Source organism: Rattus norvegicus, chromosome Y (assembly GCF_021556685.1).
Source record: "Rattus norvegicus strain SHRSP/BbbUtx chromosome Y, alternate assembly SHRSP_T2T, whole genome shotgun sequence".
Lineage (NCBI taxonomy): Eukaryota > Metazoa > Chordata > Mammalia > Rodentia > Muridae > Rattus > Rattus norvegicus.
The window spans coordinates 71914633-71939161 of record NC_141555.1 but is presented as its reverse complement, the minus strand read 5'-3'; the positions used below and the strand labels follow the sequence as shown (position 1 = coordinate 71939161).

Here is a 24529-nt window from a genome sequence, read left to right as displayed (position 1 = left end):
CCTTGTTGGAGTAGGTGTGAACTTGTTGGAGTAGGTGTGGCATTGTTGGAGTAGGTGTGGCTTTTTTGGTGTAGGTGTGGCCTCGTTGGGTTGGGTGTGGCCATGTTGGAGTGGGTGTGGCCTTGTTGGAGTGGTTGTGGCCTTGTTGGAGGAAGTGTGCCACTGTGTGGCTTTGCATTGAGATTTGTATATACTAAAACTATGCTCAGTGGTACAGACAATTCCTTTCTGCTGCCTGTTAATCAGGAACTTTGGGCTCCTCCAGCACCAAGTCTGCCTGGATGCTCCCATGATTACTGCCATGATAATAATGGACTGAACCTCTGAAACTGTAAGCCAGATGCAATGGGATCTTGTCCTTTATAAGAGTTTCCTTGGCTGCTGTGTCTGCAGCCATGAGCATGCTCAGGCTACAGAAGAGTCTTGCCTCTAGTGTCCTCCACTGTGGTAAAAAGAAGGTCCAGTTAGACCCCAATGAGTCCAATAAAGTCGCCAATGCCAACTCCTGTCAGCTGATCAGGAAGCTGATTGAAGATGGCCTGATCATCTGGAAGCCTGTAACTGTCCATCCTCAGACTGGCTGACAGAAACACACCTTGAAGGGCAGGCATATGGTCATAGGGAACGGAAAGGGCACTACCAACACTTGGGTGCCTGAGAGGGTGACCTGGATGAGAAGGATCCTTCACCGGCTTCACATGAGATACAGGGAATCTAAGAAGATGGACCGCCACATGTATTACAGCCTGTACCTGAAGGTTCAAAGGAATGTATTAAAAAACCAAAGGATTCTTATGGAGCAGATCCTCAAACTGAAGGCAGACGCGGCCCGCAAGTAGCTGCAGGCTGACCAGGCTGAGGCTCGTAGGTCTAAGACCAGGGAAGCACAAAAACGCATGGGAGGTGCGCCTCCAGGCCAAGAAGGAGGAGATCACTAAGACTCTGTACAAGGAGGAAGAGACCAAGAAATAAAGCTTCCTTCACGTCTGTACATAGTGACCTCACTGTGGCATCACATGATCAGTCATTAAAACAAAACAAGCCTTAAAATAAAAAAAAGAGTTACCTTGCCTATGGTGTCTGTGCACAGCGATGGAAGTCTAACTAAGACAATGTGTATTCATTCTGCCATTTCTGTTTCTCTGGAAACCCTAATACAATAGCGCTCTAGAGAGAGGAACAAGTACCACCAGACAACATAAATTCCAGTTTACTTTTCTGGTGAATATGAAGTTTTTGAGGTTTTAAAAAAAAATACAAACTTGGTTTTTTGTTTGTTTGTTTTGGGGTTTTGTTGTTGCTGCTGCTGTTGTAGTCATTGTTGATGTTGTTGTTGTTGTTGTTGTTGTTGTTGTTGTTTTTGCTGTTGTTTTTACAGAAGAAACACATTAAGCATCTTCATCCCTAACTGGCTGGCAATCACCCCAGCCCACATCAGCTAAAGCGATTAAGGCATTAGAAATGTGTTTACACAAAAACATAAAGTTATCCTGTCAAGTTCAGATGAGTGACAACATCAGACATGTGGGCAAGTCTAGAGCCTCAACCATTTAACACAAACAAATCAGGACACACTGTCAGAAGCATGTCGGCCAACAGAGACGAGGGCCTGCATGTTGCATTGTTATTTTCTTTTATGAATTTTTGGAGCCACCCTGCTCATTAATCGTTTTTATAATATTAACTCTGGCACTTTTTTCTTGGCTCATCAAATATTTCCTTAATGAACTGTCAGCTCACACCCCCCATCTCCATTGTAATGAGTTTCAAATTAAGTTCATCTGGACCACGGGGGTTTTTAGAACTATGATGACAGAAAACACGGGAAAAAGGACCTCTTTCATTGTATTTGGAGAAAGACATAGTCATTCACCTGCTGCCTTCCCCCAGTGCTGACTGTTCCCATGCTCAGTGCTGAGACCTCTGCCTCATGGGCACCATCAGAGCCCTCAGATGAGCACTTCCAAACCAGGAGGCATTATACTGACATGACCAAACGCTGCTTCCTCACCTACAGCCACCGGGTTCCAAACTCCTGGTGTCCCTTCTCCCCTTAAAAGAGAGCTGTTGGGATCCAGGCTCAGCATCACCCATGCCCATAATCCAAAGCTCATACATTTTAAGAATCAGATATGTTTATATGATTGAATGTGTGAATGTTCTGTCTACACAGAACTGGTTGCACCACGTGCCTGCCTGATGTCTAAAGAGGCCAAGAGAGGGCATTAGATGTCCTGAAACTGGCTAACAGTTCAACTGTGAGCAATCATATGGATGCTGGGAATAGAACCTGGGTCCTCTGCAAGAGCAACAAGTGTTCTTCGTGGCTGAGCCATCTCTCTAAGCCCCAAAATCTGTGCCCTATCCCTGGAGATGCTTTGCTACTCTCAAAACCACATGGGATACTTGGTGCCCGTCCTCGAGAATAGGCTTCACTCTATCAATGAAGAGGATGCCATGGCTGGTGGTAGTGTAGGCACTAGGAGACTCTGAGGGAAAGTGACTTGTATAGGGGAGTCCTGTGAGAACCAAGACTGGAGGAGCACCCTGGACTGGATAGAGATTGGGTTGGGCCATTGAAGAAGATAAAAGAGTGATGGTGCCAAGGACATTTGAGCAATCCCATGAAATATCCAGTCTGTGATCTTAGTTAGGTTTCCACTGTTGAGAAGAGATACCATGACCAAGGACAACATGTAATCGGAGCTGGCTTACAGGTTTAGAGGGTCAGTCCATGATCATCAAGGCAGAAGGCATGGCAGTGTGCAGACAGACATGGTGCTGGAGAAGGAGCTGAGAGTTCTACATCTTCATCTAAAAGAAGCCAGGAGCACACTGTCTCCCGCATGGCTGGGAGAAGGATTTCAAGAACTCACCCCCACAGGGAAAATCCTCCTCCAAGAAGGCCAATCTCCTAATAGTGCCATTTTCTGGGCAGTGAACATTCAAACCACCACAGGGTCTCTTCACATATACGATAATTGCACCCTTGTTTTAAAGTCTTGCTTAAAGACTCATGATGTTTGCGGGAAGAACATTCGTTGGGTCTTGGTGGCTCTAAAACCCCAAGAACTAGAAGTCCTTTATCACCCTGAGGTATGAAATTAGCATGTGTGCACAGCCCCTCACACCCTCTGCAATATCATAATGTTAAGTGTATGAAGCTCCGGTGTGCAGCCTCGTAAGTGCCAGCATGTGTGAGTTCTTGAACCACACACTCAACAGAATCAGGCATGAGACTTCTGTATTTTGTTTATAGCTCTGAACACTGTCCTAGACTGATGGGCAAGTAGTTCTGAGAAGGAAGATTGCTCGGTGCAGCCAAAGGCATGAAGGTATGTGATTTAATTACAGAGCTGGAGGAATCTGGCCCGTTTCTTCCTGTACCACATGAGAGATGAAGTCACTCTGTCCAGCCAATTGAAAAAAAAATCACAGAGAAAAGACACATAGGATACTTGTTTAACCTAGACTAGATCATGAGTCCCGATCAGATTTAAATATCCATATGTACAGAGGAACCATTGCTTTTTGGTGCAGAGATGCCATCCTTTTTAAACACCCAGGGCAAGATCAGGCAGATCTGTGTGTTTGGTGTGAGAACACCTCTCTTCCTGTGGAGTCCCCCTCATGACCACTAAGGTGGCCACATGACCCCAAGTTTTCCACCATTCTACTCATTCCCATAAAAAAGAAGAAGAGCACATGGTTTGGGGAGATGAGATGGGCAGATTTTAGACCATCTTCTATGCACGACAGAGAGCAGCGCTGAAAGGACTGGAGAAGATGTTGGCTGACCCCAGGCCTTTTCTCACAGAAACAGCTGACAACCCGCCCCACAATGTTCCAGTTTTGGGTGTTTCCTTCAATAACAGAGAGTTTAAAATAGCACCCTTGCCTCCCCCTCTCTCCCCCAAGAGATGGGCGGCCGGCACAAGGGCCACCAGGCTTCCTGTAGGAGAAGCCTCTCTGCTTCCCTCAGAGCAGCTCTCCAAGAAAATAAATAGCATGTGCTCATTATTCAAATGAGGCTTAATTAATGCAGAACTCACCCCCAAACTTTCCAAGACACACATGGTAATGAGCTCCCAGCTCTCTTCCCCTACAGTTTGTGATGTCAACCTAAAGAGCTGCATGTGACAGAAGCTGGGAAGCTGAGGACCCGACAGCAGTTTGACTCCACAGTCTCACAGCTTGAAGAAGTATCTCAGCCCCAAAGCCTGTGTTCAGCCACCACTCCGGCGGTAAAGGTGGTGTGGTTGGTTACGTGCTCCCCAGAGAGCATATGAGGTTATAAAAGAGGCTCAACTCAAGAGACTTTGAGGCTGTCTCTAATTTACACACCTGAACCAGTCCGGGCCCTAATTCCAGCCCAACCATTTCATAAATAGTACAGCAAAAGGCCCTGAGTTACTCTGAACTTTATTCATAGCCTCACATGCTTGCTCAACTGACAAGAACACACCTCCAGAGTCCTGGAGGAAGCAGCAATGCCTGTGGTTCCAACAAGACAGGATACAGGAACTGGAGAGTTAAGGGTGACGCTAAAATGGAGAGAAGCTATCTCCTGGGGTCTAGCCTTTGTCTCCTGATGCCTGAGCTTCAGAAACATCAGCACAACCATCCCAGCCAAGGATGCCAGCAGAGATAGTGAACATTTTCCTAAAGATATCTCAGTCGAGGTTGAGGAACACATGTGCCTGAAGAGAGAGCCCATCAGTTAAGAGCATGTTCCAAAGTCGCAGGGATCCCAAATTCTGTTCTTAGGATCCACTTAAGCAGCTCACAGCTGCCTGTAAATCAGCTCCCAGGAACCTGAGGTTTTTTCTGGCCTCCAGAGGAATCTGCAAACAATACGCATGTGCGTGCATGTGTGTGTGTGTGTGTGTGTGTGTGTGTGTGTGTGTGTGTGTTCAATTGTTCACACACAATTGAAACTGTCCTTACTGACGGTCAGGAATTATATGGCCCCTGGTTTCACGCTGTTACAAATCCACTCTCATCCCTAGACCCAAACGATGTAACTCATAAAACCATCTTGGAACTTATTTACAAAAAGAAAATCACCTAAGAGAAACAAGTGATGGGCCAGAGAGATGGGTCAGTCCTAAAGAGCAATGGCTGCTCTTGCAGAGGACCCGAGTTCTATTCCCAGCAACCACATGGTAGCTCACAACCATGCATAAGTCCAGTTCGAATGGAACAGACATCCTCTTCTGATCTCTAAGGGTACCATATGCATACCATAGCACACACACATAGGTGCAGGTACATATAAAATAACAAAATAAATCTAAAAAATACTTTAAATAAAAACAAGTATATTCAATCACTATATTTTAGCTAATTTTTAAACTTCACTTTGTCCTTCAACCTTGCTGAAAATTATATCTTTTGAACAATGGTGCCTGAAAAGCAACAGAATTGTGTATAAAGCTCTCTCTAAATGCCCATGTTCAAATCAGAAACTGTGGCAGTCACCTTCTCTGTGTAATAAACTCACTGATTTCCCCCTGTGGTGTGGAAGGGGATCCAGCTCTACCTGAATGGAGGTACCTGAGTGGGACAGTAACTGCTCAGGCTGTGACTGCAGTATCCAGTGTCCCCACCACTGCTGACAAAGGACAGAGCCCGCCCCACGGGTTCCACAGACTCCAGTTGCTGGTGCAATAATCGAGCCTCTTGATTTACCTTTCTGTGAGGTAAAGTTCTCCATTAACCTGGAATTCATCCAGAACCTTCAAGAGTCAAAAACATCCTGCAGAACAAAGCACCTTCTCTGGCCCTCTCCAAGGTCCTGAGAACATCCACGAAGTCCAGTTCACTGAGAAGATGAGGGCAGCCTGCCATTGCCACAACCTCCCTGGGAGCAGAGGGGGTGGGCAGAGGAGGCAAACATTCCCTTTTTCCCATTCCTCATGGTTCCCATTCCTTACATACTAAATAATCAACTTGCAGTCTGATGAGACAAAACACCAGGGGTGGGAGATGGCTCATTACGTAGGGATTCAAGGATCATAATTTAAATTCTCAACCTGGGCACTCTGTCTGGAGCAGCAGTCAATCTGATGTGGGCTCGGCCAACAAGAAGACATTCGGCTGCCCTGTACAGGGCGATACTGCAGCCCCACCCCTTTCAGTCTTACATTCACTCAGTAATCAATAATAATGGGGTTCAGTGCAGAGGTCACTGGCTTGAAGAAGAGCATGAGAACATCGAGTGTGTGCTAATTCAGCCTAATCACACGATGTTTCCGTGATGTCAGTGCCACGGTCCCCAGGATACGACCTGGACCCATTCCCTCTCTGAGTTAAAACCTTAATTGGAAAGGACTGAATGGGAGGATAATGGAGAAATTCCAGGGTAGACCAAGTCCTTCCAAGTCCCCAGTAGGGAAGTTGTGCCACAGCCACAAACCCTTTTCACCCCTCCATCCACTTAAGCCTGTGATTCATGAAAGACATTAATAGAAACCAACCAGGCATGGCCATGCCTACGGTGCTCTGTCCAGCAACAGATGTTTCCTATAGTGGTTGTATTAGAATAACCATAACCCAAGAATGCAGCCCACTCATCAGTGCCAGATCACCTTCACTAACAAGGGCAGTGGTGGTGGGGGAAAAGGCAGCTGGAATTAGGCTGTGCCTAAGCTGGTCCTGATGTAATTGATCTGTTTCTTCCAGAGGGGAAACTGAGGAATGTGACTAGTTTCTGATGTGGATCTCTCAGCTCTGATATTGATGACTTTGTTAGTAAGTGTCTGAGATGGCCAAGAGGCCCTCGGGAATCTGGCTTGGGACAGGAGAGATGCTTTTCATCCTAATTCACCATGGTTCCCCCAAGTGTTGAAAACATGGTTTGCCTGTTCACTTGATGCTGTCCTGGCCAGTCTTTTGGCTAACAGAGCAGCAGCATCTCTTCCTCTTCATCCAGCAAGGTCTATTCAACCCCTTCCAGCCCCTGACCTGCTACTCCCATTCCTATGAGCACAAAGAATCTTTAAAGAGTTTTTGGGCCCCCAAAATGAGGGAAACCAAGTAGTATTTGTCCATTTTGCTTGGGATGGACCCTCCCCATGTAAGCACTTCTCTATTTAAAAGATCAGATACCAAACAGACCCACACAGCCATATCTGTACCCAGAAGCTCAGGAAAATACTCAAATTTCAGAGATTCTTAAAATCCAGCTATCCACCCTGCTTCCTTCTATGACCCAACACATGAACACACACACACACACACACACACACACACACACACACACACACACACAGACACAATCTGGGTGCCCTTTCTTCTCCTAGACTAGAAATTGTAGGTAATAATTTCTGATTTACATGTTCCCAAGGATCCCTGTGCCATGTTCTATCTGACTACTGAAATGACTTGATGCCTTAGAAACCATGACTTGCAGAGCTCTGGTTTTAGGTGCGGGGGACAGGGAGTGGGCACTGTGGCCAACGTCACTGTTCCCAATGCTATCTGCTTTGGTCCTAGTTTCCTTGTACAAAGTCAGACAGTCTGGTGTCTACTCCTCTCCTAGCAACCCATGCCCACACCTGCACCTCTGAAAGTCTCTCTCTTCCTCCAAGGAAAGGACTACTTGGTATTTGGAAGTCTGAGGCAGGGGACTCATTGCAAGCATGAGGCCAGCCTTGGTTATATAGTGAGACACTGTCTTGAAATTGGGAGTGGGGAAGAAGGGGAAGGGAAAAGGAGCAGAAGGAAGCAGAGGGGTAAGGAGGGATAGAGGGATGGGGTGCTGTAAACATCTATCTCCAATGCTCAACAACACAGATATAGGTTTCATTATCTCGATGAAGAGTCCCAATGTAAGGGTGTACAGTCATTCACCGAAGACACACACACACACACACACACACACACACACACACATACACACACACACAGTCATCTCATGCAAACCCTCCATCCAAAGAGAGAGCACACAGCTTAGTCTCAGACCCTCTTGTTGAATGGCAGTCAGCCTGAGCATTTGGACACTAAGCCCACAGGACTAGAGGCAACACATCACAGGACACCTGCACACCATGCTTACTGTGGCGCCATTCTCAGTAGCCAAGATGTGAAATCCTCTTGTGTTTCCATCAATAGACCATCGAATAAGTCCTGGTCACATACACAATGGAATTTTATCAAGCCACATAAGGGATTGAATTAAGTCTTTGTAGGAAAACTGGAGACCACTGCATTAAGCAAAATCAACCAGACACCAATAAGCAAATACTGTAATTTTTGTCTCGTTTGTGAGTCCTGTAATTCATTACAGACTCTTTATGGTTCTTAACAGATCAAAAAAAAATATGTCCATATGTCACGAAGGCAGACAAAGGCTTGGAGAAGAAAGGAGACTAGGCCGGGGTTGGGGGACGGGGGTGAGCAGGAAGTTCGGGTAGGGTAAAGCACATGACATGGTTGAAGGAAGTTGCCTTGATGCAACCCAGCACTGAGGATAATGAATAGACACTGATTTAAAAAAATGAAGAAGGGAAAAGAAAAGAAAAGGTTACAATTTCAGTGTCACAAATACTGATGAGGCTGAGGACTGCCAACTACATTCCAAATACACCAAGGGCCACGGCCCCCTGGCCTGAGATAGCTTAGGTATCTTTCCTTTGCAATATCAAAACACTTGCTCGGTCAAATATGAGCATCTGACATACACTACAGAAGCTAGGGAGATGGCTCCACAACTAAAGCACATTCCATGTAAGCACAGAGACCTAGATACACCTCCCCTCCCCTGGAAACCCACATAAATGGGGGCAGGGGTCAAAGGGAGTGGTTGTGGAGGTTGCCTATAATTAAAGCCTGGGAAGGCAGAGTTAGAGAATCCAGACAGGAAAATGGCAAGCAGAACTCGTCATATCAATGAGTCTGATTTTGACTGAAAGACCTTGCTGCGGAGAATCTGAGAGGAAAGCAATGAAAATCTATGACATCATATCACACATACACACATGTCTGCACAATACACATTCAAACACATGAGTACACATACATATCTCTCACACACACAAGGAAAGAAAGAAAGAAAGAGAGAGAGAAAGGTGGAAATGGATAGATAAAATACATAAGTAGAAACTACAATTAGGCTCCATTTATCCGTTTTGGATGTAAAAATAAAGGGGTTGGTCGAAATGCCCTGTTTTGTTCTTCAAGTAGCGCTGAAGACCAAATCCAAGACCTTGTGCAGCTAAACGCTCTTCCTGTAGCCCTATTAGGTGCTCACTGACCTACAAAAGGCAGGTTTCCCTCTCAAATTGGAGAGATATGGATGTGCCTAGGTCAGAGGTGGATGCAGGTCTCCCAGGTGAGAACTCACGGAGATGTCGTCCCTCTGACTGGCGCTAGAGGGCGCACGTGGCCCGGAGCCCCTCCGTGTGTTCTTCAATTTCGGATGGTCCAGGCAGGGCTCTCCAAACACCCACCCTCAACCCAACCTAAACCCAGGAGGGGGGGAGAGAGCCTGAAACAGCCTTGCAGCTGTCAAGATGAAGGGACCCTACCTGCTCCCTCTCCCGCCACGCCAGATCTAGTGGGAGGGACTGGAGGAAGGTTTTCCTTGTGCACCCTAGAAGTGACCTCAACTCGGACAGAAGTTTTTCTCCGTGCACAGTGGAAGTCAAGTCTTAGATATCTTGATGGTCACTTTTGCTTTGGGATCAATGGGTGTGGGTGGAGATTTGCAGCAGTGTCTCTGAGGATGTCTTAAAGCTTCAGACATACCGAGAGTGAATCTCTCTCTGCCCTGCCCTTTGCTGTGTGGACCGGAACAAAGACATCTCTGGACTTCAGTTTCTTCTAGCCCGGAGACAGGATGAGGACCGCTTCACTGTAGACTTGGGACAAAGACTGTATCCCATCCTATACCTGCAGGTGGCTCGGAGAGCACCTGTAGAGACACGAGCCTGCAGCCACCCACGCGCAGCTCCAGTGTGGATTTTTCTGCTCAGGAAAAGAATTGCTGACTTTTCATTGATCCACCTAAAGGCTATGTGTGGCTAATCAGCCTGAACTGCATCCTATTGTGTGTCTGCAGTTATATCTAACTGTTGATATAATTACCCAGGTCTAGAATTAGACTCTAACCCGGAGCTGGGATAACTACTCCAACCATCTCCTCCTTCTAATGGAAACCCTTCTGAGACTGAGAGCATCCTCCCTGAAGCCTCAAAGTTGCCTTGAGCTAAACTGGCAGGTAGCAAAGGAAATCTTATTCCCCCCGCCAAAGCCTTAACTAATTACGGGATGTCATCACAGCCCGATTAATATTTACCCAACAATGTGCTGATTCCTGATCCAGCCAAAAGCTTACCTGCCATTTAAATGGAGCACAATATTGAAATCTTAATTTCATAACCTGCTGTTAATAATCTTACAATTATAAACCCAAAGTACCACTCGGAATACAGTTGCATACGTAAAGGAATCTGTCTTCATTGCTGTTCCACGGCACACATGGCTGTTCATTTGACTTTCAAACCAGAGCTGGATATCCTTTTATGGAGAAAGAGATAACAGGATATTTCCCTGCACCGAAGCCTGCTTGGAGAGGGAGAGAAACACATCCACGCCATAAAAGGGCATCTGGGCAAGCACAAGTGCCACACCTGTCACCTGTGAGATATGAGCCACCTCTGTGTGGTGTACTGATGCTCTCACGTTTCTGCTAACAAGTCAGTCGATACAACAAAAGACACTTCAGAATTCCCAGACATTCAATACTAATTGTCACAGAAGAGGCAGTGGAGACTGTCAGCCTCTGCAGAACTCTCAGTCTGCCAGGGCCTCGATGCCTATATTCTGGCTGATATATCTCTACAGGAACGTTCTCCCAGAGGCATAGAGTGTTTGCGGGTTCATCAGCACATGTGTGTGCACATGCGCAGAAAAGAACCATGTCGGCAGCTGGGAGTCCTGCACCAGTGGAAGGGGAAGTCTCTGGTCCTGCCAAGACTGAACTCCCCAGTGAATGGGATTGTTGGGAAAGGGCAGAAGTGAGGGTGCATCAGGAGAGGAACACCCCTATAGAAGGGGAGTGGGAGGAGCTAGGGAGATGTTAGCCTGGAAACCAGGAAAGGGAATAACATTTGTAATGTAAATAAGAAATACCCAATTTAATAAAGATGGAATAAAAAAAGACACTCCTTCTGGAGGAGGAGAATGTATGATTTCTTTTCAGGATCTGTGGGAAGACTTTGGACACCTGGGTAAATGTGGAATGACCTATAGATCCTTGGAAACATTTTGATAGTTCCAGAAACTCCTGGAAAAGTGGAAGATCCAATTTCTCCATGTCTAGATATGGAAGGATGCTGGGAACCTGGAATGTGTGGGGACATTACCTTTCCCAGTTTGTCAGTAGAAGAGTCAGCAGGAGGTGGGCCAGGCACAGTGTGATCTTCTTTGAATCTTTCACTGTTCTCCCCAGTACTGTGTTTTGTGGATGATGCAGGCACTCTGGCTACCAACTCGTCACAGTCCACATATTCTTCAAACCCGGTAGACATAATTCGCCTTTTTTTTTCACCTTCCCAAGAATGGGCACTAAAGATGAGGCCACTTCTTTTCTAGTAGCAGGATGTAAGCAGATGTTCTGGTATCCCTGGTCCTGAGCATTGAGATGTATTAAAAAAAATAAAACATGTGTTTTATGTGTTCCCACCGCACCAGGTATTTACAATATGTGTCAAAGAATCCAGACTCACCCCTAGTTAAGTACTTCTTTAGTTGTATTAATACGCAGCCCGTGGAATCTATATTTCCAATTACTCCTTCCCATCTGCTCTAACTTGCTGTCTATTTTATATTTACATCAGATGTGAACATATATTGCTATTATTTCATGTTACAGAGCAATCATGACCGAAAATGTTAATTTTAGTCCTGTTTTCATTACCCTGTTGCTCATGCACTGATTTCTGTGTATGGATATGAATTTCTGACTCATTATTTTGTCTCCTTAAATGATTCTTCTGTAACATTCTTTTTCAAAGTCTACTTTTTAATTTTTAATTATCTCTGTGATTGAACGTGTGTGTGTGTGTGTGTGTGTGTGTGTGTGTGTGTGTGTGTGTGTGTACACATATGAACATGATGTCCAAGAAAGCCAGTAGGGGGCGGTAGATCCCCGGAGCTGAAATAACAGGGGGTTGTGGGATACAGGACACGGGAGCCTGAATCCAAACTCAGATCTTCTTTAAAAGCAGTTTGCATTCTTAATTACTATGTCGTCTCTGTGGCACCATTTTATCATTTCTTCATTTAGTCCAGTTGATTAGCAATTCGATTAGATGTTGTCGGTGAAAAAACAAAACTTTTTAAAAGTTTTATCTTTAATAGTCACCTTTTTTCTTCTGAGTACAGAATTGGAACTTTAGAGTTATTTATTTCAGAAGTGAACTTGTGCCATCCTGCCTGTTTTGCAGTGGGCGTGATTTCCAGTCTAACCACACCTGTACCTTCTGTTTTGATTCTCCGTTCTTTTCCTTGTTTTATTTTTTGTCTTTCAAGATTTTTTCCACTTCCAAGTTCTTTATTATATAAATATATATTCATATTAATTATGTATCTCTCCCAGCTCAGCTTTTAACTCTCATGAGCACTGAAGGCTGTGTCCGGCTGTACCCTGTTTTCAGCACCTAGGACAGCTCCCGGGTCTCAGCAACATTAAGTGTTTGTTAAACAAAGAGGCTTTTTATTCTTATTTTACAGATGAGATGCCTCAGGAAGAGAAAGGTTATGGTAACGTAACACACTGGGATTCCTAACGTGGTTTCTGAGAGACTTAATGAGTTGAAGACGGAACAGGAGAGCCTAGGTTTCTTAGGGTTGTTCATAAGAGGTCTTAGCCACAGAGAATGAAAGGGAACACGTTTAGTATGGCGAGAACAGCTCAGATTTAGTGTGAATCCGCTCACATCAGCCCCTCCCTGGTTGTGTGGCTTGCCTGGAAGAGTGTTAAGTCAATTTTATATTGAATCCTGTTCTGACATGCAAGCATCAATGTGGAGGACAAATAATCTTTCTATGGTTATAGCTATAAAATTTTATTTTTCTTGTGTTTATTATATTTTACTGTATTTATTGTATTTTGTTACACTTTATGTTTGAGACAAGATCTTATAATGTAGCTTTTGCTGCCCTGGAACTTGTTTTGTAGACCAGGATGATTAGAAGAGAATCTTTAAAAAACATTCTTAGGAGCAAGTAAAAGCTAGCCTGGTTATTGTCCTGCCTTGATGGACCTTGCCCTGGAGACACATGTTAATACAGTAATGTGTGGACAATACTGATTAACTGTTATTGATCCTCCTCTATGACTCTGCTGGGAAGGAGCCAAAAGAAATCTCACAGCCACCTTACAGCCAGGCAGAAGCAAGGACTGAACTTGAAATCGTGAAAGAAGACATTAGGGACAAGAGCTTGTATCCTGGATCCATGTGTATATTCCAGGAAGCAAAAACTATCCTATAGTGATAAAGGCATCATCATGGTTTGAATATGCTTGACCCAGGCTTGTCCCATTCCTGACAACCTAAGTTTGATACACAGGACCCACATGGTGGAAGGAGACATCTGACCCTCACAAGTTGCCCTTTTACTCCTGTGTGTGTGTGTGTGTGTGTGTGTGTGTGTGTGTCTGCGCACTTACAAAAATGGACTATTTCCTAAACAGATACCAGGCACCGGAGTTAAATCAGGAACAGATAAATCAGCTAAACAACCCCATAACACCTAAGGAAATAGAAGGAGTCATTAAAGGTCTCCCAACCAAAAAGAGCCCAGGTCCAGACGGGTTTATTGCAGAATTCTATCAGCCTTCTTAGAAGACCTCATACCAATATTATGCAAACTATTCCACAAAATTGAAACAGATGGAGCACTACCAAATTCCTTCTATGAAGCCACAATTACTCTTATACCTAAACCACAAAAAGACTCAACAAAGAAAGAGAACTTCAGTCCAATTTCCCTTGTGAATATCGACGCAAAAATACTTAATAAAATTCTGGCAAACCTAATCCAAGAGCACATCAAAACAATCATCCACCACGATCAAGTAGGCTTCATCCCAGGCATGCAGGGATGGTTCAATACATGGAAAACCATCAATGTGACACATTATATAAACAAACTGAAAGAACAAAACCACATGATCACTTCATTAGATGCTGAGAAAGCATTTGACAAAATTCAACACCCCTTCATGATAAAACTCCTGGAAAGAATAGGAATTCAAGGCCCATACCTGAACATAGTAAAAGCCATATACAGCAAACCAGTTGCTAACATTAAACTAAATGGAGAGAAACTTGAAGCAATCCCACTAAAATCGGGGACTAGACAAGGTTGCCCATTCCCTCCCTACTTATTCAATATAGTTCTTGAATTTCTAGCCAGAGCAATCAGACAACAAAAGGAGGTCAAGGGGATACAGATTGGTAAAGAAGAAGTCAAAATATCACTATTTGCAGATGATATGATAGTATATTTAAGTGATCCCAAAAGTTCCACCAGAGAACTATGTCAGCAAATTGGCTGGGTATAAAATTAACTCAAATAAATCAGGAGCCTTCCTCGACACAAAAGAAAAACAAGCCGAGAACGAAATTAGGGAAACGACTTTAACCAAGCAAGTAAAAGATCTGTACAATAAGAACTTCAAGACTCCGAAGAAAGAAATTGAAGAAGACCTCAGAAGATGGAAAGATCTCCCATACTCATGGATTGGCAGGATTAATATAGTAAAAATGGCCATTTTACCAAAAGCGATCAACAGAGTCAATACAATCCCCATCAAAATACAAATCCAATTCTTGAAAGAGTTAGACAGAAGAATTTGCAAATCACTTATTTTTGGAGAAAGTGTATGAGTGAGTTAGAGAAGCAAAGGACATCATTTCAATCCCAAAGTACATAGAAGACAGATTGGTAGAACCATCATCATGTTAAACAAGCAGAAATGAGTACTCACACAGAGACATTTAGCAATAACATCATTTTTCTCTTATTTGGCTAAACTATACACTTAAGGCCTTGGCAAATTCTTTTATAGCAAGGATTTTGCTTTGTAAAAGCATGTATGTATATATATATATATGTATGTATGTATGTATGTATGTATGTATGTATGTATGTGTATATATGTATATATGTGTATGTGGCCAAATGTGTATATATATATATATATATATATATATATATGTATATATGTATATATGTATATATTTGTAAGTGTATATATATATATATTTGTAGGTGTATATGTGTATATATTTGTAGGTGTATATGTGTATATATTTGTACATACAAATGCACTCTATTTTCTGATTTTATGAAACTTTTCTATATATACATTAGTACTCAAGAATTTTAAAAGCTACTTTATAAATTTTGATTCAGTTAAATTTACAGTTCAGAAAATAGATTCAATATAGATAATATTTTTATACTATCAAATTTCTTATCTATTTCATAAAAACACAAATATTTACCTTAGTTATGTGACTGTGTATATGTTTTAGCATGAGACATAACTAATTAGCTTTTCCAGTATGTGATAGAATTTCAGGATTACTACTAGATGTATGTGAGGAAGAAAATATATCAAAGGTCTGGTATATGTGATAGATCAGAGGGATAGATAGATAGATAGATAGATAGATAGATAGATACATACATACATACATACATACATATGTACATACATACATACATTCGTAGTTACACTGATGAAAGATCACAGATAAGTAGACAAACACACTTACTCAGAATCATCAATCATGAAATAATTAGTATTGAAATGTAAAAAAATATTTTAATATGAAGCAAAATTTTAAATGTGAATTGTGTTAATATTTTAATACCTAAAGGTAGATTTATCAGTCATAATCTTTAAAATAAGATGTCTATTGGACACTTCCACACAGCTAGATAAAAGACATGAAATACTTAACTTCCTTAGCATTAATCTGTCAAATTATTTCATCATCTTGTCTTTGTTACTTAAATGCACAGCATCATAATTTGTCTGCATGTTGACATCTTCAGTCACTTTCCACCTGCTCTGCATTCTACCTCAAATCCTATCACTATATTTAAATCTATAACAGTTCCTCATGTGCTATCATGAAAATTAATCACGATCTATCATTTTATCTTTAATAACATTGATCTCATACATGTAACTATTATTTCTCTGTCACAAATGTGATCACTATCCACTTCTCTGTTTTCAATACTATTTTCAACATCAACCATTTTATAATTGCTCTTTATACAAGATAAGAAAATGATCTATTTTTCCCCCAATAAATTATCTACCAACAGTTTGTTCCATTGAAACTTTAGAAAAGAAAAACAAAGTTGTTACAAAGTGCTAGTTCTACTCAGACCTAGAACTTAAAGCTGTCTATGTGACAGGAAGCACAGGAAGTACACTTCTGGAAGAAAAAGCAGAACTTGCAGAAAACCTCATGCAGGGAAGTGCTTCATGCAATTGTAAACAAAAAGTTTAAAAGACCGGAACTTTCATATTGAGTGAAAGTTGTTGAAGAATATTTACAAGTGATTTTGATTGGGCTACATACGCAGGTTTATTTACAAATCCATGGTAAATACTAGAAAAATGGCAACAGATTGTAATAGGGCAGAAAAGGAAATCAAGTTAAAAGTTGGTTCAGGTTTCGATATGAATGTTGTTAATTTGAACATGCTGAAGGCTATTGGACGGTTTAATGGGATGAATGACTCAGATACATTAACAATATTGAATGACTCTAGAGCGAAATTACACAGTGAGAACACTAACAATATCCTGTGCAAAAATCTGTTCAGGTATGGCTATATTCTTTAATATTTCTTTTTGAAAACATTCATTTAATTAAATAAAATTCAATAAGGAACAGAAGATAACTCTTTTCATCTTTGGCATATCCAATCTCTAAACAGACAGGAGTATAGTGGAATGAAACTTCTTTCAGGATTTGCCTACTCCAGGTATTATTTTTTTCAAATAATAAGCATAGCAGTGTATCATATTTGTGGGCATTGATTACTAAGGCCCAATTATCTCCTCGGAAAGACGTCCATTAAAAAGCAATCTAAAATAACTTTGTTTCCTTTACATATTAAAAATCTAATATATTGAGCTTTCTTATCATTTTCACAGCATAGGACACCATATGTAATTACTTCGTTCATACATATCAATATAAGTCATTCTACCTTTCTGAATTTGATACATGCCAAGCTTAACAAACAGGAGACTGTACATCTCTTAGCAGTCCTTACATTTCTCCCATTGTCCCCTGCATCTGGGCCATATTAAAATCAATGAAATTAATGCTAATGGGATGCAAATGTAGATTTTGATATTTCATACAATAAAACAAATCAAAAGATCCAATAAATAAATAGTTACAGAATTTACTTTTATATGAAGACAATAGTTTAATAATACCTTATAATAACGACCCTAATTCATATTGAGTCAGTTCTGGAATGTGTGCAACCATATATGTACAAAGAATAAGAAACTTTTCTGTATCTTTTTAAAAACAATTGGACATAGTAAATAAAGAAGTGTCTGGCTCAGATGAGAGCTAGAAATAATTCGAAAACTTTTTAAAATGATTCAGAAAGATAGTTCTAGAATATTCAAGTTCAATTCTCAGGCTCCATATAACTAACTAATATATTGGTGAGCACTTGTATACCATGTGCATATACAATATTAATTTTCATGGGAAATAAATGTTTTAAAATCTCAACAGCTATATTTATTGAACACTAAGATTTTAGAACTGTAAGATTAAACTTTTTCCATTTTTATTATTTACATATCAGATGTTATTTTCTTCTGGGGTTCCTGTCCATCAGCCCTAAATTCTTCCCCTCCCCTTCTATAATGGTTGTCCCCTCCACAGCCATTCCCCTTCCTTAGAGCACCCCTCTGTACTTTCCCTACAAGAAGCGTCCACCTTAGTAGGACCAAGACTTCCCTTTTCAATGGTGCCCCAGTAAGTCTATTCGCTCCAACATATGCAGTTGGAGCCCTGGGTCAGTCCATGTAAGTCTTTGGGTAGTGGTTTAGTATGTGGAAGCTCTGGTTGGTTGGCATTTTTACTTTTGGTTTTACAAGCTCCTTCAGCACCTTCAGTCCTTTCCTTAATCCCTCTAAAGGGGGTCCAATTCTTATTTCACTGATTTGCGGCTGGCATTCTCATCTGTTTTTCACATGTTCTGGCTGCGTATCTCAGAAGGGATCTATATCCAGTTACTGTCAGCATGCACCTCTTAGCTTCATCCATCTTATCATGTTTTTGTATATACATACATACATACATACATACATACATACATACATATATACATATATGCACACAAACACAAACACACACACATATACACACACACGTACACACACACACACACACACACACACACACACACACACACTCACACACACACATATATATATGCCCAGCATGTCTGGCATACTATGAATGGCCATTCCTTCAGTCTCCTAAAACAGTGCCTCCCTAACCCTCTTATGGATATTTTAGTTCCTCTTTTAAGGAAGGAGTGAATCATCTGCATTTTGGTCCTCCTTCTTGAGTTTCATGTGGTCTTGCATTGTATCTGATGTAATTTGAGTATTTAGGGTAATATCAACCTATCAATGATTGTGTACTATGTGTGTTTTTCTGTGATTGGGTAACTTCACTCAGGATGATATTTTCTACGTCCACCCATTTGCCTATGAATTTTATGCACTCATTGTTTTTGACAGCTGAGTAGTAATCATTGGGTAAATATATGTCATTTTCTGTATCCATTCCTCTGTTGAAGGACATCTGGGTTCTTTCCAGCTTCTGGATATTATGAATAAGGTTGCTTTGAACATGGTGTAACATGTGCGTTTGTTGTATGTTGGAGCATCTTTTGTGTATATGTCCAGGGGAGGTATATCTGTTTCCTCAGGCACTACAATGTCTAATTTTTCAGGAAAGTCAGGACGGATTTACAGAGAGGTTGTACCAGTCTGCAATCATAACAAAAATATAGGAGTGTTCCTCTTTCTCCACATCCTCACCAGAATATACTGTCACATGAGTTTTTGATCTTAGCCATTCTGACTGATGTGAGGTGGAATCTTACGTTTGTTTTGATTTCCAATTCCCTGATGACTAAGTATATTGTACATAATTGAAATTATTTTAAGAAATGATGGTATCCCAACTGCTGATCTGGATGTAGGTGAATGCCAATTTATCCATTTTATCTCTTTCTTCAATTTCAAGTCCAAGTGCATCAAGGAAATTGACATAAAACCATATATGGAGAAGAAAATAGAAGGCAAAGTGTCAGAAAGTGCCTAGAAAACAGTTGCACAGGAGAAAGTTTTCAGAAGAAAGAACCAAAGTTTCAAACTCTAGAATAACCAGTCAATATATGAAATCTCATCAATCTGAAAACTTTCTTCAAACCAAAGTACACTGCCAATAGTACAAAACAGAAATCTGCACATTTGGAAAAGACTTTATTCAACCCTATATCTGGTAGAGTGCCATAATAAAAAATATAGAAATAATTCAGAAATGTAAACCCCCAGACAACCAAGTAACCCAACTTTTAAACTGGGTTAGAGAGGTAAACCAAGAATTTTCAACTGAGGTATCTCAATAGCTGAGAAACACATCAAGACATGTTCAACATCCTTAGTGATCAGAAAAATGCACATCCCTCCTGAAAGACTCCTCAGATCTCACTTACAAGGCTCTCCATATCTTGGGTATGACAGAGCCAGTGTAACCAATTTCCAGGATACATAAGTTCACCAGAAAGAAGTACATGGGGGTGTGTAGAGATGGACGGGTGCTCATAGCAAAGGCTATGAGAGCAGAATGAGGGCGAACAGAGGAAGCATTCTCCAGGGACCTCACAGTTCTTGGCATTTGCAAAGCATTTGACAGACAAGCCCTTTTCCTGCCACAAAGAGCAATTGACACAATTGACACTCATCTCCAGAAACACAGAGCAGTAAGCTATTAGTAGGATTCTTGCAGATGAGAGACATTATTTTTTTAGTATTTTAGAGGCTCAGTTACATCAGAGTCAAAGTCTTTGTCTGCAATCACAAAAATCAAAGCTTAGAAAATATTTTTTCTCACATAATTTCATAGCTAATACTTTCTCTCTTAGCACCAGGGGATTTTTCAAAGGGTGCTAAGCATTGAGCCAAGTGTACAAATACTTAAAATAGAAGGTGGAAACATGTAGTACTGGCACTAATGAAGCTCAGGCAGAAGATTTACCTTGGGTTTAAGTTCAGTTTCACATGCTGTATAAGCAATCATTCAAACGAAGGAAAAGAAAACCTTGAGTGTATCTCGACGTTTAACCATTCTTATCATTAACTAGTTATGAATGTTATACAGAAAAACTGATCAATCCACTCATCTCTATGCTTTCCTGATGACACAGGTATAGTCTCTCCAACCACCCTGTGTGTGTGTTGGGCCCTGATTATCCTCTGATTGCTATTATGAATATTCAAACCCACACAACAAAGGTATCATTTCCTCAAGACTCATCATTTTTGAAGATTAAGTAAAATCAAATAATCATTTGATAAATAAATGATTACTGGTTTTAATACATAGAATTAAGGCAAGGCACATCTCGATGTCTGCACAGTAACGAGGTCGTCAGAGAAGATTTTAAGATGTGTACAGTGATCCATGAAAGTGAAGAAGGATCAACCAAACAACATCAGACCCCTTCATGCCACAACTTTCAATATGACAGCTGGTATTTGTAACTTAATAGTTCCTGTCTATTTACATAACATGTTTTCTTAGCAGGAGTATCACTGCGTAGGCATTAAATGTCGGTTTTCTTATTATTGTTCATGATATCCTATCATCAGACTATTGATTTAAATAAAGAAAAAAAATAAAAGATGTATTGTCTGGATATGTAGTCCAGGCTAACCGGAAATTCCTAATTTTTCTCCCTCAGTCTCTTGAATGTGAGTTCTAAGAGCAAGACATGGTGCCTTTCTTGATAGAAATTCCTTCCTATTCTCTCACCTCAACATCTTAAAAATCCACCAAACAACCTGTATTTCTGTACACATAGTATGTATGCAGTTCATTCCTCTTTGCTCACTGTTGCATATGGCACCTGCTGTGTGCTTGTTTGGTTACTTACATGGAAAACTGTTCAGTTCCAGCACAGCCTTGTCTGTTTTCAAATATCATCCTTCTCTTCTGTCTATAGTTACACTCTGTTTTTCACAATGTAACTTGTAAAGTAGCTTATAGCGCTGTGGTGCTGACTCCTTCTCATCCTGTTCACATTGTAGCCTTATATGGAGACTGAGTATGGACTGCAAAGTTCTTATCATTATGTTCACCATCCTTACCAGTGTCTGAGCTCTCGTGTAATGAGAAGCTCCAGGGTTTAGCTTACTTTGGTTCCTTGGGGATTCTGCCTGTCCCCATAATATCTTCTGAAGTTCAGTCTCATCTCCCTCAAATATTGGAATGTGGCAAACTCATTTTTCTCCCAGTCTGATAACTTTTCCCTTCAAATGAGATGTCGTCTCCTGTATTGTTGGGTGTATATGTCTTTGCTGAAGTTTGGGTTTTCTTGCCAAAATATACACCACTTTTTCCTGACAAGAGTAGAGAAGGAGATATCACCAGCTTGTTAGGCTCTGTCTCTATTCACTTGCTATAATGAAATATCAGACGTATGTGAGAAGATCAGCAAATGGTTGAGCCACAAATCAAATGTGGGTTTCAGTGTTTCCAAATTATAAATAAATAAACATGTTACCTATGTTCATAAATACCATATAAGACACACACCCACATACACACACATACACACGCACACACAAGTATGCCACAAACAAATGTGTGCCTATATATTCATGCAGAGGCAGAGACACAGAGAAACACAATAGAAAAAGTGCACATGGACATTGTACATGAATTAAATTGTTAGAATAAACAAAAATGAAGGATAAAGTATTTGTTTACATCCTGCCTCACCATTTGATCGCTTATAAACATGGCTAAGAAAAAAATGTATTCCCTATGAGTTTTCTTTTGTGTGAATAAGTTAATTTCCCAAATCACTTAAGTTGATTTTGTGTGGAATGCTTGTCAGCTACATGGGTCATGAGCTTGTGTGCATGTCTACCCACAAACATTTTAGATTTACCTTTATGTACACTCTATTTTTGGGAATTTCTCACCACAATAAATAATTTTTGTATCTATTCACTAATTGATCACTAGATTAATTTTCTATAGGTGATAATGAAAAACACGGCTCCCCAAAACATCAACAAAAACAAAAAAAGATAAACAATACATAGTTTTCTCATGGGGGCAGGGGACATAGTCAGGTATATTAGCATATTAGATCTATTAGATTAGACCTTACCCATACATGCAAAAGTTATAAAAATCTAAGTGTAGAGAACATAGGGTAGACTTAAAGCTCTGACAATTATGAAGCATGAGTGCTGTTGTACAGACGTGACCATTCAGTGTACTCTGCTTTGTATAAAAAATGCTGGAATGCATAGGATTCTATTGTGATGCATTTCACACTTATTATTTCTACTGTAAATATTTCTCCACATAAAATTAAAACAAACCTACAAACAAAAACAAATAAACAACCTTCCCACAGACAGCACAGAAAATGACTACATTTTTAATTTGAAATATTTTTTTTTCGGAGCTGGTGACCAAACCCAGGGCCTTGCGCTTCCTAGGTAAGCGCTCTACCACTGAGCTAAATCCCCAGCCCTAATTTGAAATATTTTTAAAGCAACTTCTTTTCATTAGTAGTTTCAGTATTTGTATAGTTAGCTCTCTAGTTAGAGAGGGAGGCCTTGCCTCTCCCTGTTAAATATCCAGAAAGTCAACTCAAGAACCAGAATGTTATATTTACATTTGCATTTGTGCAATAAAAATGATTCACCAGAAATTCTGAGGTTTTATAAAAGAAACCTTACTAAAGTTAAAAACACAATGCACCTGACATGATAATAGTAGGAGATTTCAACAATCCACCCTCACTACTGGAGAGATATTGGAAACAGAAATTAAACAGAGATGTATAGAAAGCAATAAAGTTATGAACCAAATGGATTCAGCAGATATTTATAGAACATTCCATTCTAAAAAATAAGGATATACATTCTTCTCATGATCTCGGGAAACTTCTTCAAAATTGACCACATAATCGATCCCTCAACAGGCCTCAACAGATACAGGAAGATAGAAATAATCCCATGCATTCTATCAGATCACCACACACTAAGACTGGTCTTCAACAAAAACAATAATGATAGAAAACTCACGTATACGTGGAAGTTGAAAAATGCTTTACTCCATGACAACTTGGTGAAGGAAGAAATAAAGAAATTAAAGACTTCTTAGAACTTAATGAAAAAGAAGATAAACATTCCCAAACATATGTGACACAGGGAAACAGAGCTAAGAGGAAAGCATAGCTCTGAGTGCTTGGGAGAAAAAACAGGGGAGAGCATATGTCAGGAGCTTGATAGCAGATGTAAAAGCTCTAGAACAAAAAGAACTAAGTAAACCCAAGGGGGGTAGAACACAGGAAATTATAAAACTCAGAGCTGAAATCAACGAAGTAGAAATGAAAAGGACGATAAGAAGAATCAACAAAACCAGGAGCTGTTTCTTCGAGAAAAACAATAAGATAGTTAAACCCTTAGCCAAAATAACCAGAGGTCAAATAGACTGTATCCAAATTACAAAATCAGAAATGAAAAAGGAGACATAACAACAGAATCTAAAGAAATTAAAAAAAAATCATCAGCTTGTACTATAACAGCCTATATTCAAAAAAACTGCAAAATCTGGAGGAAATGGACAATTTTGTAGACAGATAACAGGTAGCAAAGTGAAATCAGGAACAAATAATCTATCTAAACAACACCATAACTCCTAAGGAAATAGAAGCAGAATTTAAAATTTTCCCAACCAAACAGAGCCCAGGTTGAGATGGGTTTTGTGCAGAATTCTATCAGACCTTCTTAGAAGACCTCATACTAATATTGTCAAAACTCTTCCACAAAATTGAAATAGTCTGAGCACTAGCTAATTCCTTATATGAGTCCACAACTACTCTGATACCTAACCTACACAAAGACTCAGCACAGAAAGAGAACTTCAGACCAATTTCCCTTATGAATATTGACGAAAAAATAATCAATAAATTTCTTGCAAACAGAAACTAAGAATACATCAAAAAATCATCCATCATGATCAAGTAGACTTGAACCCAGGGATGGAAGGATGGTTTAATATAGGAAAATTCATAAATGAAATCCATCATGTAAACAAACTCAAAGATAAGGAGCACAAGGTCATTTCACTAGATGGTGAGAAAGCATTTGACAAAATTCAACAACCCTTGGGGATAAAAGTCCTGGAAAAATCAC

General features: G+C 40.5%; 1 pseudogene; it reads left to right on the top strand.

Moving 5' to 3' along the window:
* The first annotated feature begins 395 nt into the window (after positions 1-395).
* On the top strand, positions 396-972 carry LOC147998098 (large ribosomal subunit protein eL19 pseudogene; annotated as a pseudogene).
* The last annotated feature ends 23557 nt before the right edge of the window (positions 973-24529 follow it).